Source organism: Triticum aestivum, chromosome 6D (genome assembly GCF_018294505.1).
Source record: "Triticum aestivum cultivar Chinese Spring chromosome 6D, IWGSC CS RefSeq v2.1, whole genome shotgun sequence".
Taxonomy (NCBI): Eukaryota; Viridiplantae; Streptophyta; class Magnoliopsida; order Poales; family Poaceae; genus Triticum; species Triticum aestivum.
In genome coordinates this window covers 188,260,933-188,274,763 of record NC_057811.1, presented here as the reverse complement: position 1 = coordinate 188,274,763, position 13,831 = coordinate 188,260,933, and positions in this window count along the sequence as shown.

Genomic DNA, 13,831 nt, shown 5'->3' with positions numbered 1-13,831 from the left:
TGCCGGGGCAGGAGGCCCTGTGCGCCTGCCGGCTCAGGTCTTAACCGACTTGCTGGATAAGCTGACAGCGTTGTTAACAATAGTGGTTAACCCGGTGGATCAAGATTAGCATAATGCGGCGGTCGCAAAATTACGTGATGAGATAGCACAGGCAAAGGAGGAGCTGAACGCAGAAAACACAAGGATGGCCGAGGAGCGGGCGGCTTTGGATGCTCAGGCATAGCGGATTCAATCAGAGTCTTACTGGCTTATGCTAGATCAGAATGCTTCAAACGATGTCATGAGGAGGAGGCATCAGACTCGTCTGCCCCCGGTTTATGAGGCAAGAAATCTCTTTAACACGCCAGGAGTAGGAACCAGTAACCCGCCAGTGGTAAATCAGGTTGAAGCACCTGGGACGGGTACGCCGGTTCAGCCGTGCACGATGGATCCGCCTCGTCAGAGCAATAACCCTCCGCAGCATGTGCCAAAGCCACCGGGTCTTTACTCTAACCCTTTGGATAACATGATCGCTGCGGCGTCGCGGTTGGCAGCTCTCCCGGTTGAAGGCGAGTCTCCGACGCGGTTGAAACACGGAGGGCTAGAGCTCCTTTAGACGGCTTTGGTTCAGCAGCAGGCTTATTCTTACAGTCGTGACAGGATTCATTCCACCCCTCGCCCAAGCCGGAGTTACAGCAGGCATATCGATGAGCCGACTGTGTCAAGTAGTGGACGGAACAATAACCCGCCCCATGGACATAGCCCGATAGGCGGTGGTGCCGATGCTCAGAACGTAGTGGATCAAGGTAGAGCACGTCGAGAGGCTGAACTAGCAGCACGGTATGCGACCCATCAGCCAACTCCGGTTCGTACAACAACTTCGGTGGAGCCAGGTGTAACCTTTAGGAATTTGGGCGTGCCATGTTTGGTGCCGGCTCTACATAATGAGCGTCTACCAAAGGATTTCAAAGGTCCTCGCAAGGTGCCTAACTACACAGCCAACTTACCTCCTGAGGCATGGATTGAGAGTTATGAGATGGCCATCGAATTGCTGGATGTTAGCGATGCTGCGTGTGCTAAATATTTTTGCCTGATGTTGGAGGGGACGGCCCGCACTTGGTTGAAGGGGCTCCCTGCCAACTCCATTGGGTCATGGGTCGAGTTAAAAGCCCGGTTTATCCAGAATTTTAAAGACACATGCAAGCAGCCCATGTCAATTGTGGATTTAGCCACCTGTGTCCAAGAAGAAGGTGAATCGACGACTCATTGGGTGCGCCGGGTCTCAACAATCCTGCACTCGTCGGATCGCATCAATGCCGATTCAGCAGTCTTAATGTTGGAAAGCAATTGTCGTTTCACGCCCCTGAAGCAGAAATTGGGACGGCTCAAACGCCACTGCAATGACATGGGGACGCTCATGGCAGCTCTGGTTAAGTATGCTGACTCTGATTGTACCAAGGACCCCGAGTCTGATGATGAAAAGCCGGGAAAGGGAAAGAAGAGCAGCAACACCAAGGGGCGGCAGCATAACCCGGCGAACCAGGGAGGCAACGGTAAGCGCAAAGCTGATAATAGTTTGGACTTTGTGGCTAACACTAATACGCAGAATACTGGTCAGCGTCGTAAGGGTAAACTGCCCCCACAGTCTGGAGGGTCATGCGTCAATCTTGAGCAGCTGCTAAATCAGCCCTGCCCAAGGCATGGGACACGAGAAAGACGTCTGGGCACCTCTGGAAGGATTGCTTCATCATGAAGGAGTTCAAAAATTCGGATCTTTTCCAAGACAGTCATGGGCCAGGTGGCGGCTCAGGATCCGGCTTTCATGGACCGGGTTACGACAGTGGTGGCTCTAACTCCGGGTTCCAAGGAAATCAAGGCAGTCATGGCAACCAGGGTGGTTACAATCAGCAGAATAATCAGGGGAATCAACAGCAGCAATAGTCTGGTTATCATAGCAACCCAAAGCAGTTGAATAGTGGACAGTATCATGTCTTCACCACTAGCTTATGTAAGCGGGACCAGAAGCTTCATAAGAGGGCAGTCAATGCTGTTGAGCCGGCGGTTCCCCGTTACTTGCGCTGGTCTGAGCAGCCCATTGTGTGGAGCCGGGAAGATCACCCGCCCCGGGTTGATAATCCGGGTCACTTGGCTTTGGTAGTCGCACCTCAGGTCGGAGGATATAAGTTCACCAAGGTACTCATGGACGGAGGGAGCAACATCAATATCCTTTATTATGAAACTTTTCGTCGCATGGGCTTGACTGATAAAAACCTTAAGCTGTCAAACACTGTTTTCGATGGCGTGGTGCCTGGTAAGTCGGCTTACCCGGTCGGTAAGATAGCTCTGGAGGTTGCTTTTGGAGATGATCATGACTCTAGATCGGAAACATTGACCTTTGAAGTGGTCAAAATCCACAACCCATATCACGCTCTGTTTGGACGGCCGACTTACGCCAAGTTCATGGCGCGGCCTTGTTATGTGTATATGCAGCTCAAGATGCCGGGTTACAAGGGAACCATCACGGTGCATGGAAGCAGGAAGATAGCCTTGGAATCTGAGGAAAGTGATGCTGCTTATGCTGAGTCTGTTTGTGCAACTGAGGAGCTGAAATTTTATAAGGATAATGTTGACCCAGCGGACATGACGTCTTTAAAGAAGCCAACCACAGAGCAGGATCCCTCACTCAAATTTAAGTCGGCAGATGACACTAAGATGGTTGATTTCGTTCCTGGTGATTCATCGAAGCACTTCAGTATCAGTGCCAATCTGGATCCGAAATAGGAAAGCACGCTCATCGAGTTCATCCGTGATAACCGGGACATCTTCGCATGGAAACCTTCAGACATGCTGGGTGTACCGAGAGAACTCGCTGAGCACACTCTTAATATTGATCCAAAATTTAAGCCGGTTAAGCAGTTTCTTCGCTGATTCAACGAGGAGAGGTGGAAGGCCATTGGAGAGGAAGTGGCCCGGCTCTTGGCAGCTGGGTTTATCGTCGAAGTTTTCCATCCTGAATGGTTGGCTAACCCGGTGCTTGTACTCAAGAAGAATGGCACTTGGCGGATGTGTGTGGATTACACGGACTTGAACAAGGCTTGTCCGGCTGATCCGTTTGCTCTCCCTCGTATTGATCAAATCATCAATGCTACGGCGGGTTGTGAGCATCTGAGTTTTTTGGATGCTTATTCTGGTTATCATCAGATCAAGATGGCAGTTAAGGACTAGGAGAAGACAACTTTCATTACTCCGTTTAGAGCCTTCTGCTATGTGTCTATGCCTTTTGGGCTCAAGAGTGCCCAGGCGACTTATCAGCGGTGTGTGCAAAATTGCCTTCACAATCAGATTGGGCGCAATGTTCATGCTTATGTCGATGACATTGTGGTGAAGTCAAGAAAGAAGGAGACCCTGATTGATGATTTGAAGGAGACGTTTGACAATCTCCGGGTCTACAAGATGATGCTTAATCCGGCTAAATGGTTCTTTGGTGTGCCCGCAGGCAAGCTCTTGGGTTTTTTGGTTTCTAACAGAGGCATTGAAGCTAACTCGGAGAAAATCAAAGCCATTACTTCTTTGGCTAAACCGGCGTGCGTTAATACTGTTCAGCGCCTGGCGTGTCATATTGCGGCTTTGAGCCGGTTCATAAGCCAGCTGGGTGAGAAGGCTATCCCCCTGTATCAAATGATGAAGAAGACAGATCATTTTGTTTGGAGTGATGCTGCTAACCAAGCATTTGAGGATCTGAAGAAACAATTGGCTGAGCCGCCCGTGCTTGCTGCCCCTGTTGATAAGGAGCCTCTGTTGTTGTATGTGGCTGCCAATAGCCGGACCGTCAGTGTGGCCATCGTGGTAGAAAGGAAGGAGGCAGGCAAGGAATATCCGGTTCAACGGCCGGTTTATTATATCAGTGAGGTGCTTATTGAGTCCAAGCAGAGGTGCCCACATTGGCAGAAGCTTGTGTATGGGGTTTTCATGGCAAGCCGGAAGCTTAAGCAATATTTTCAGGGTCATCCCATCACTGTGGTTAGCTCTGCTCCTTTGGAGGACATCATCCAAAACAGGGAAGCAAATGACCGGGTTGCTAAGTGGGCCATTGAGCTTGGACCTCACAGGTTAAAATATGTGCCTCATACGGCTACCAAGTCTCAAGCACTTGTGGATTTCGTCAATGATTGGACAGAGTTGCAGGCACCGGAGGAAAAGCCGGATAGCACGTATTGGACTATTCACTTTGACGGATCTAGACAGCTGGAGAGCTCAGGGGCTGGAGTTGTCTTGACTTCCCCACGAGGTGATAAATTTTCTTATGTCCTACGGTTAATGTTCCCTTGTACTAACAATGCAGCTGAGTATGAGGCCCTGCTCCATGGTCTTCGGATGGCGAAGGAGATGAATTTAAGCCGGGTGAGATGCTTTGGCGATTCAGATTTGGTGGCCCAACAGGTCTCTGGTACTTGGGATTCTAAGGATCCGCTTATGGCGGCTTATCGTCGAGAGGTCGATGCCATTGCAGGTCATTTCAAAGGATACCAAGTTGAACATATTGATCGAAGGAAGAATGAGGCGGCTGATAACCTAAGCCGGCTAGGCTCTCAGCGTAAGCCGGTGCCACTGAATATGTTCCTGGATGTTCTACTCAACCCTTCGGTCAAGTTGCCTACGGAGGAGGACCTTGCTATTCCTGACCCGGAAGCACAATTGGTGGCGGCTCTTCATGTTATTCCGGACTGGACAGTTCCCTATTTGGCTTACATGACCCGGGGTGACTTGCCTGAGGATGAGACCTTGGCTAGGCAGATAACCTGACGGTCTAAAGTCAATGACAATTGTCAATGGGGAGCTGCACCATTGCAGTGTTACAGGGGCGTTTCTCCGTTGTGTCTCTCCTGAAGAAGGCTATGAGATTCTGCGTGAGATCCACGAAGGAGATTGTGATCATCATGCTGGCTCTAAATCTCTGGTAGCCAAGGCTTCTCGTCACGGTTTCTATTGGCTGACGGCTCATGCTGATGCTGAGGACTTGTTCAGAAAATGTGACGGTTGTCAGAAGTTTTCACGTCGAGCTCATGTTCCGGCTTAGGAACTGAGGATGATCCCAATCACTTGGCCGTTTGCAACTTGGGGGCTTGATATGGTTGGACCTTTTAAGAGGTCCGAGGATAAGAAGACCCACCTTTTGGTGGCGGTTGATAAGTTCACCAAGTGGGTAGAGGCAGAGCCGGTCAACAAGTGTGATGCAGCCACGACGGTTCAATTCATGAAGAAGGTGATCTTCCGTTTTGGCTTTCCACACAGCATTATAACAGATAATGGCACTAATCTCTCCAAGGGTGCTATGAAAGAATTTTGTCAACATGAGCATATCCGGCTTGACGTGTCATCAGTGGCTCACCCCCAATCTAATGGCCAAGCGGAGAGAGCCAATCAAGAGATCTTGAGAGGCATCAAGCCCCGGCTTATGGCTCCTTTACAGTGAACGCCGGGTTGTTGGGTGGAAGAGCTACCTTCCGTGTTATGGAGCATTAATACCACCCCCAACAGGTCTATGAGTTATACACCTTTCTTCATGGTCTACGGAGCAGAGGCGGTTCTCCCTAGTGACAAACGTCACGACTCACCTCGTGTGACGGCTTATGTTGAAGCAAACAATGAAAAAGCACGTCAGGAAGCACTTGCCCTGTTAGATGAGGAGCGTGACATCGCTGCGGCTCATTCGGCGATTTACCAGCAAGATCTGCGCCGTTACCACAGCCGCCGGGTTAAAACCAGAACTTTCCAAGAAGGCGATCTAGTGCTCCGGCTCATCCAGGATCAGACTGATATGCACAAGTTATCCCCACCTTGGGAGGACCCTTTGTGGTCAGCAAGACTTTGAACAACGGGTCATACTACCTTATCGATGTTCGAGAGCACAAAGACTCACGTAAGTCGGAGGAGGAGACCCATCGGCCCTGGAATATTGCTCATCTTCGGCCTTACTACACCTGAGCCACTGGCTCTTCTAATGTACATATTTTGACAATGTATATATTATGATCAATATAATAAAGTCGGCATCCCTATTAAAGCAGGGCCTCTCTCGTTTTCTCTTTAAACAACGAGTTTTTGGTCACTTGGGGGCTTCTACTTTATAGAGAAAACTTATGATTACCCTTCGATCCGGCTTATAGGCCACATAAAAAAAACTTGGGGGCTTGCTACCCAGGTTAAAGGGACCAAAGAGAGTCTGTTGCAAAAGCACCACTCAAACATAGGTGCCCATTGAGCATAGCTCAGAAATATTGCTTGGGGGCTCTTATGTTCTAAAGAACAAGAGTTGCTATAACCCTTGTGATAGGCTTAAAAGCCAGGCTTGGAAGCCAGGTGTATTCACCTAAAACCTCGGGTTATCCTGCCTTTTTAAGTAAGCCACTCCACCCAGGTATTCCTGGAATGACCCACCGAACGTTTGACAAGTCAATCTTATGCAGACCCTAAACTTGTCAAAGTTAAAACGACGATTGGTTATGTGAGGTCCATCTTATAAGGTTTGTAAAACGGTTTAACTCAGTGGCATGTGCAGCCCGTGAAAGCACTCGATTTTCTGCCTGACAGCCCATGAAAAGCCTCGCTTTCGTGTGTTTTTATTCGACAGATCTTTTGAAGTTTATTTGATAGGGCTTATAAATTTTATTATCGCAATTCACCGGTGTTTATTAACCCGGCTTGGCTTTCGACTATAAGTCGCCAGTGCATAATAAGTCAATATCCGGTGTTTATTGACCCGGCCTGGCTTTTGACTATAAGTCGCCAGTATGAGATAAAATAATATCCGGTGTTTATTAACCCGGCCTGGTTTTATTCATAAGCCATCAATATATGATAATTACCAGTACTCAAGTTTTGGGTTATCACCCTTACTCTACTGGTTTGGTAAACCAACAGTGTGATCAAATATCACATGTATGACATATTTTGTTATAATTGAGCCAGTCCTGGTTATAAGCTATTTTAGTTTCCAGTGATTATGTATTTGGCATTATGACCCGTCCCGCGGTAAATCGTGGGACACTTGTGATCTGTTTTGCATACAGGAACAAACTCAACAAGATGATATTATGAGCATCCGTGGGTGATATTTAATGGGCAGATCCACAGTCTCATGCAAAGCAGAACATGCACGATGGCACGGCAGACTCAAAAGTTTTACTACCCTATTACATGCCTCCATGGGCAAAATGAGATTAAAGTGTTTTTCAAAAGATCAAGTGTTTAGACCCGCCCGGCGGTTCAATTTTCTTGGCCTTGCTGCTCGGAGTCTTCTGCATCATCCTTTGCCGGCTCTTCGTCTTCTTCCACCGTCTGAAAAGTTGGTGATGACCAATTGATGCCAGATAAAGCTTCAAATTCAGCCTCATCATCTATAAGCTCAGACGGATCGACTTCAGGAGCAAAGGTGTGCTTTTGGATTGGCGGGATTAAGTCCATCACTATGTAAGCCGGTGTTGGCATCTTCTTATTCTCCCGGTCATAAGCCGGATGGTACTTGGAGAGGTCCGAGTCATTGGCAATCAGAGTGGCCATTGGACGAATTTCCTTTACGCAGGCTGAGAAGTCTTTCTGATCGAAAGGTGTACCATCTTCTTTCAAGCTTGGGTAACCAGTAGCTACCTCAGATGGGTTAAGCTCTGGTACCCATGCCTTGGCCCAACTCAAAGCCGTCATAGCGCCGGCTCTGGCAGATGATCGCTTTATCTCCTCAAATCTTACAGGCAGCACAGAGAGTTTCTTCAAAACATCTATCAGCAAAGTTGGTGCTTGACCTGCTGGTGAAATGGCGGCTAATGTACGTTGAGTCCTGGTGTACGGCTGCTCAACAAGTGTGTAGACAACTTTAAGCTTCACAAGCATGTCTTGATTGAGATTGCTGCTCCTGGGACCTGGATATATCACAGAATGATTAAATGGCGGGTTATGTGATCAATATAATGATTCATTATTGATGCTTGGCAAGGCGGCTCACCAAAGATAGCTGAAACAATCTGAGTTACACGGCGTTTTAAACCGGTGAGCTCAGTGGTCACCTCTTGAAGCGCTGCTTCCGCCTTCTCAGCACGTTGAGTTAACACCGTCTTTTCATCCGCCCAAGTCTTTTTCTCTGCTTCAAAGCTGGTCTTCAGTTTTTCCAACTCAGCCACGCTAAATTGGAATTTCGACTCAGCCTTCCGGGTCTCAGTTTCCTGAGTCGCCAACTGGGTCTTGGCATCATTCAATTGGGACTCCAGTTCAGCAGTGGCAGCCTGTATAAGGTACAGAATTATCAATATTTATATCAAGATTACAAGATTAGAAGTCCCAAGTCTTTTGCCAGCAACAACACTTAACACTTGGGGGCTAATGTCTATCGAAGCAATTTTTCAAGACAACGGCTCTTATGAATAAAGTCCCAAGTACTTTGCAAGCAAGCCTACTTGGCACTTGGGGGCTAATGCATATTGTTTGTATCTTTTTTATCATGAGCTGGAAGTGCTGTAAACAGTCCCAACCGACTCATGGGGGTTATGCAGTCAAGCTCTCTTTTCTTATACAAAGATAAATAAGACCGGCTTATTCCTGCGGATTAAACCGGCCCTTGGTGGCTACGGATGCAAAACTCAAGCTTGGGCAAACATCCGGTTTAAATCTAAACCAGACAAGGAGGGATTCTAGGACAGAAGTTTATGGATTTCTCTAAAGTCTACAAACTATTCAATCTTATCATAGCCAGTAGACTTGGGGGCTGGCAGGATATGTATATAAGTTATTTAAAGCTGGAAGTCATACCTCATATTTTTGCTGCATCTGTTTCACCATATCAATTTCAAGGTCGCGGCTAGAATGGACCTGGCTGAGGTAGCCAGAGAGGATCTCATTACTGTTCAGCTGTGCATAATGGGAGATGTCGAACTTCAGCTTCCGCCTTTCAATAACCTCTTACTTGGCAGTATGTTTGGCCAAAGCTATTGGATTTCCCGGTTCAATAAAGCTGCTGCCAGTAACCAACACGTCATCATCATGAGTCTCTGACAGCTTAGGTGAACTTGAGGGGGCAGAAGTTGAAGGATTAATAGCAATGCCATCAACACTGAGATCCGGAATCTCAGGAGGAGTGACAGTAACAGGTTCTTCCGACTATTTATTAGAAGCTTCAGGAACGAAGACTTGTGGCTCCGGCTCAGCAGTTTTCGACGCTTCAGCTAGTTTATTCACCTTCGCCTTCTTGTTTGGTTTTGCTTGTCCACTACATGGATTGTGACAAGCTAGTACAAAAACAAGGGTATGAAGGATCACAGGGTAAAATCAATTGCTATTGCCCAGGGGCAGTTTTGAAAGCCGGCAACTCTGTTTGCAATGAATCGCCAGAGGAAGAACGGGCGAGGTCCTGTTAAGGGTTATCAACGGAGTTAGAAGGTAAACAGATAAGATCCGCCAAACAGATAAAGCCAAAAATTAGAAAAAGAACCTTGTTTCGACGCTTTCGAGGGGCAGGAGTGTTCGGTAAGCCGGAAGATAACTCGTCACCTCCACTGGTCCGGATCTGGCGGCGGTTCTCGTGCTGCTATCGCTTCAAAAGAAAGTGAGGGTCCAAATAAGCCAATGGGTGTGAAAACCTTACTTTCCGGGTTACTTGTCGAAGTTTCTGTCTTGGCAAAGGGTCTGAGCCGGAGGAAATAATAGTTACCTCTTCTTTAGTTGCTTAGCTGGCTCCCGTGTCAGCCTGATAATAATCAGTGTCAATAAGATGATTGAAAAATAAGCCAAGAGAGTCGAGGGCTACCTCCGACTCAGAGGTGTCATCCATCTTGAGCAGGTCAGAGGCGCTTGGTTTATTCTTCTTCTTGGTGGTCTTATTGGCGGCTTTCCTAGCAGCCTTTTTGGCAGCCCTGGCTTTCTTTGCAGCCTCATGATCATACTCCACTTTCCAAAATTTGGACTTCACCTGCAAAGGTTATTAAAGGTTGAGTTAATAAGATATTTCAAATGATGAAGTGAAAATAAGTAAGTTCAAAGGCTAACATCTGGTGGCGGGTTGAGCTTGCAGAAGGGGGCCAGGCCCACTTTGACACAATCTTCCGGGTCTTCATTCAGAAGAGACTTAACCATTTCATTGATTGCTTCATCAGTTAATGGTGCGGGCTGTGGTGCAGTGAATCTTTTTCACCACTAGTGTAAGTACACATTAAGCCAGTACGGCGGCTTAACGGAATGATCCGCCAAGAAGCCCAACACCTGACTAAATCAACACCCGTCATCCCATTTCCTAGCAGAGCTTTGACCTTCAGAATAGTAGGTGCAATCTTCTTCCGTTCAACGGCAGTAAGTTTTTCGGGAAGGTTATGTTTGGGGTCTAGGCGCTCAACACGATAACCCGACAGCGGATTCTCGTCAGCCGGAGATGTATCCTTGCAATAAAACCACGTCTGGTTCCAGTCTTTGGGATGTCTCGGTAAGCAGGCGTAAGGAAAGATGGCGTCTCTTCTACGTTGAATTGAAATTCCACCGAGTTTCAAGCTAGGACCATTGGTGAATTCAGTTCGGCGGTTTAAGTAAAAATACTCTCTAAAGAGCTCGACACTGGGCTCCTCTTGAAGGTACACCTCACAGAAGACTTGAAAGTTGCAAATATTTGACACAGAATTGGGTCTGATGTCTTGAGGGAGGAGCTAGAAAAAGTGCAGAATGTCTCAGAAGAATTTAGAGCCGGGCGGTGAGAAGCCCCGGTTCATGTGGTCAGTGAAAACGATGACTTCGCCGTCTTCTGGTTGAGGTTTCTCTTCGCCCGGGTCAGGAGCACGGTAATGCATCACACTCTTGCCAGGTAGATATCCGACTTTGAAAAAGTCCTTAGAAGTGCCTTCAGTGACGATGGAGGGAACCCAGTTGTAGGTGTAGACTGTTTTGGGCGGCATTGTGAAAGAAAGAAAGCCTAAAGGAAAGAAAAAAGTGCCGGTCAAGTTAATTGGTGAAATCACAGTTTAAGCACTGACAGTATAAATTTAGAATTGCGGCTTAAGTGAGGACTAATGGTATATGAGTAATTGTAAGCCGGATGTGTAAGCTGCCATGAAAGGTACAGGTATTCAAAATCTGACAAAGGGTAAAATTCTGCTAAGTGTTGGACAAACAGGTTTCACAGATTAAAGTTATGGATTTGGATCTGAAACTGTTTAGAAAAAGGGGATAAATTCGAAACCTACAGAGGCGACAGTGGAAAAGCAGAGATGCTCTAAAGGGGATCTAGAGCGATGAGGGTATATTCTAGTATCAAAAATAGATGCTAAAGCTACTACCGCGCGAGATTTGTGTGGTTTTTGGATCTAATCCATGGATATAAACAATGATAAAGAAGGGCGGCGACAAACACTGATGAACACCGACGAACACCGAAGAACACCAAAACCCTAATGCCAGATCTATGGCGAAATAAAGGACTTACCGATGCTGAGGAGATGGCGGAGAGGCGCCGCGGTTCTCTGGTCCATTCAGGGTGATGCAGCGGCCGGAGTTGAGGTCGGAGACGAAGATCGACGGCGGTGGAGTTCGTGCAGGTCGGTGCGTCGCGAGGAGGAAGAAGAAAGTGAGAAAGAAAGAGGGGCGAATGAGAGGAGAGCCCGAGGTCGTATTTATAAAGCTTGGAAGGAGAAACGACATGCACGAGAATCGAGGAGGCAAAAATGGATAAGCGACGGCGCGGGCGCCTCGATTTTCGAAAGGACAGTAAAAAAAGAGATTTATTAAGATTGGGGTTCTGTGAAGTATTAATGGCAGGTGACATCACGGCGGGTTACCATAAATTCCGGAGATGATGTCATGGCGGGTTACAATATTTCGCAGGAAGAGGAGGAAGGATTTTTCTAAGTATTGAAGATTGACATGAACAAGTTCAAATCAAGATGGGGCCTAATGTTGGGGATATGACTATCAGGTATGACCCGCCCAGGAGGGGCCGGGTCATCCCAATGGCAGTTCATATCATATGAAGCCCAAGAGCATGTTAACAATGGCGGTTCATAGATAGGCTTAGTAGAGGGCCCAAGACCGAAGGCGGCTTAAGGCCCACGGACATAAACCGCCATGTATATAGACTTGTATTATAAGGCATGTAAGAAAGGTCACCGAGCGGGACACGTTGTATGAGCCGACCGGGACTCTGTAGGCCGCAGGGCGTCAACCCGTGTATATAAGGGGACGAACCAGCGGCGGCTCAGGACAAGAAACAACAGATCGAGAGCCAGTTTAAGCGTATTCGCTCCCTGGTCATCGAAACCCTAGCAATACCACCTCAAACTGGATTAGGCCTTTACCTTCACCGCAAGGGGCCGAAACAGTATAAACTCCACGTGTCCTTTGTCCTGTTTAACCCCTTTAAGCTAATCTCGTTGCGATGGCTCCACGACTAAGTCCTCAGACTAGGACATCTGCCGTGACAATTCCACGACACAAACCGTATGCTATAACTAATTAAGAAGATTAGCTAATCATCGTATGAGTGTCGGACAGGATTACAAACGCCAGACCATCGTAAGATCGTCGTACACGACAACTATCGGACATGCTATTTTATGGTTCAACGTTTAGGATGCATACTTCATCAGAAATAGTTCATGGTTGCGAATTGTGTAAAATAAGGCAGCTATCACAAATGTTTAGTTTCCCGCACCGTTTGTGATATTGTTTGACATCGCACACGCTTTGCAAACGACAAGTGTGTGCATGCTTGCACATGTTTCCTCTCTGTGAACCGTGTTAGATTATGGGGTATATCACAAACGTTTGTGTTTTACCAACCGTGTGTGCCGCAACGACCCGGAGAGCGTAATTTTACCGTAATTTAATTGCTGCTATTTCAAATTACCGGATTTGAATTTGAATGTATGCTATAGCTTTATTCATATCCATCAGGTTCAAACAACCAATGCATTATTCGATTCATAGGTATATATGTTCAACAATTACATAAGAACCAGATAAAGAATGATGAACCACAGTTGTATACTTGTACTATTAAAGACTGTAAAGATAGAGGTGAAATACATTCTGGTTGCTAAACAAGGTGAAGCGGAATGCCCATATTGTGCCCTCCTCCATGCAGAAGGCACACACGACTCTAGTCCAACCCCTTGTGATGGCCGACCGCCCATCCTTCACGGTCTTCATGAAAACATCTAGATAATCATCATGTTCTGGTAGAAATACTTTAACCTTTGCATGCCCACCAATCATGTAGTTTGAGAGGTAATCTTGAGTAAACTGCTTTGGCAACCACTTCAAAGGAAAACGATTTAGACATTGTCATCTAACACAATGTAACACCCCGAGAATCATGCTACAGTAACTCTCTGTGATTAAGCTAATCATGTTGCTAAACAGGGCTTGATCACATTGGAATCACATTTCTTTTCAAACTCCTAATTCAAACTTAATTAAATTTAAAGTGGAAAATAAAAGTTTTCAAAAATTTAAACAAAAATGTTCGGGCCATGCCAGATATTGCACTGATAAATATTGTGGAGAAAACACATTTTTATAAAATGCCTAAATACTTTTAAATGAATTAAAACAGAAAAGAAAATAAATAAAAAGAAAAGAAAATGCAACAGGGGAGAAACAAACAAAAAAAAGAGAAGAAGAGAAACCCCCTTCCCCCCCACTGGACCCTGGCCCAACTGGGCCGACCCCAGGCCCAGCCGGCCTAGCTCCCCTCCCCGGGTCGCCCTCCCCTTCCCTGTTCCCCCGACCGGGGTCGGAACAGGGCAGGTCCCCGCCGCACCCCCTCGCCGGCGACGGGGGAGGATAAGGACGCCAGCGCCCCCGCCCCCTCGGGCCCCTCTCCCAC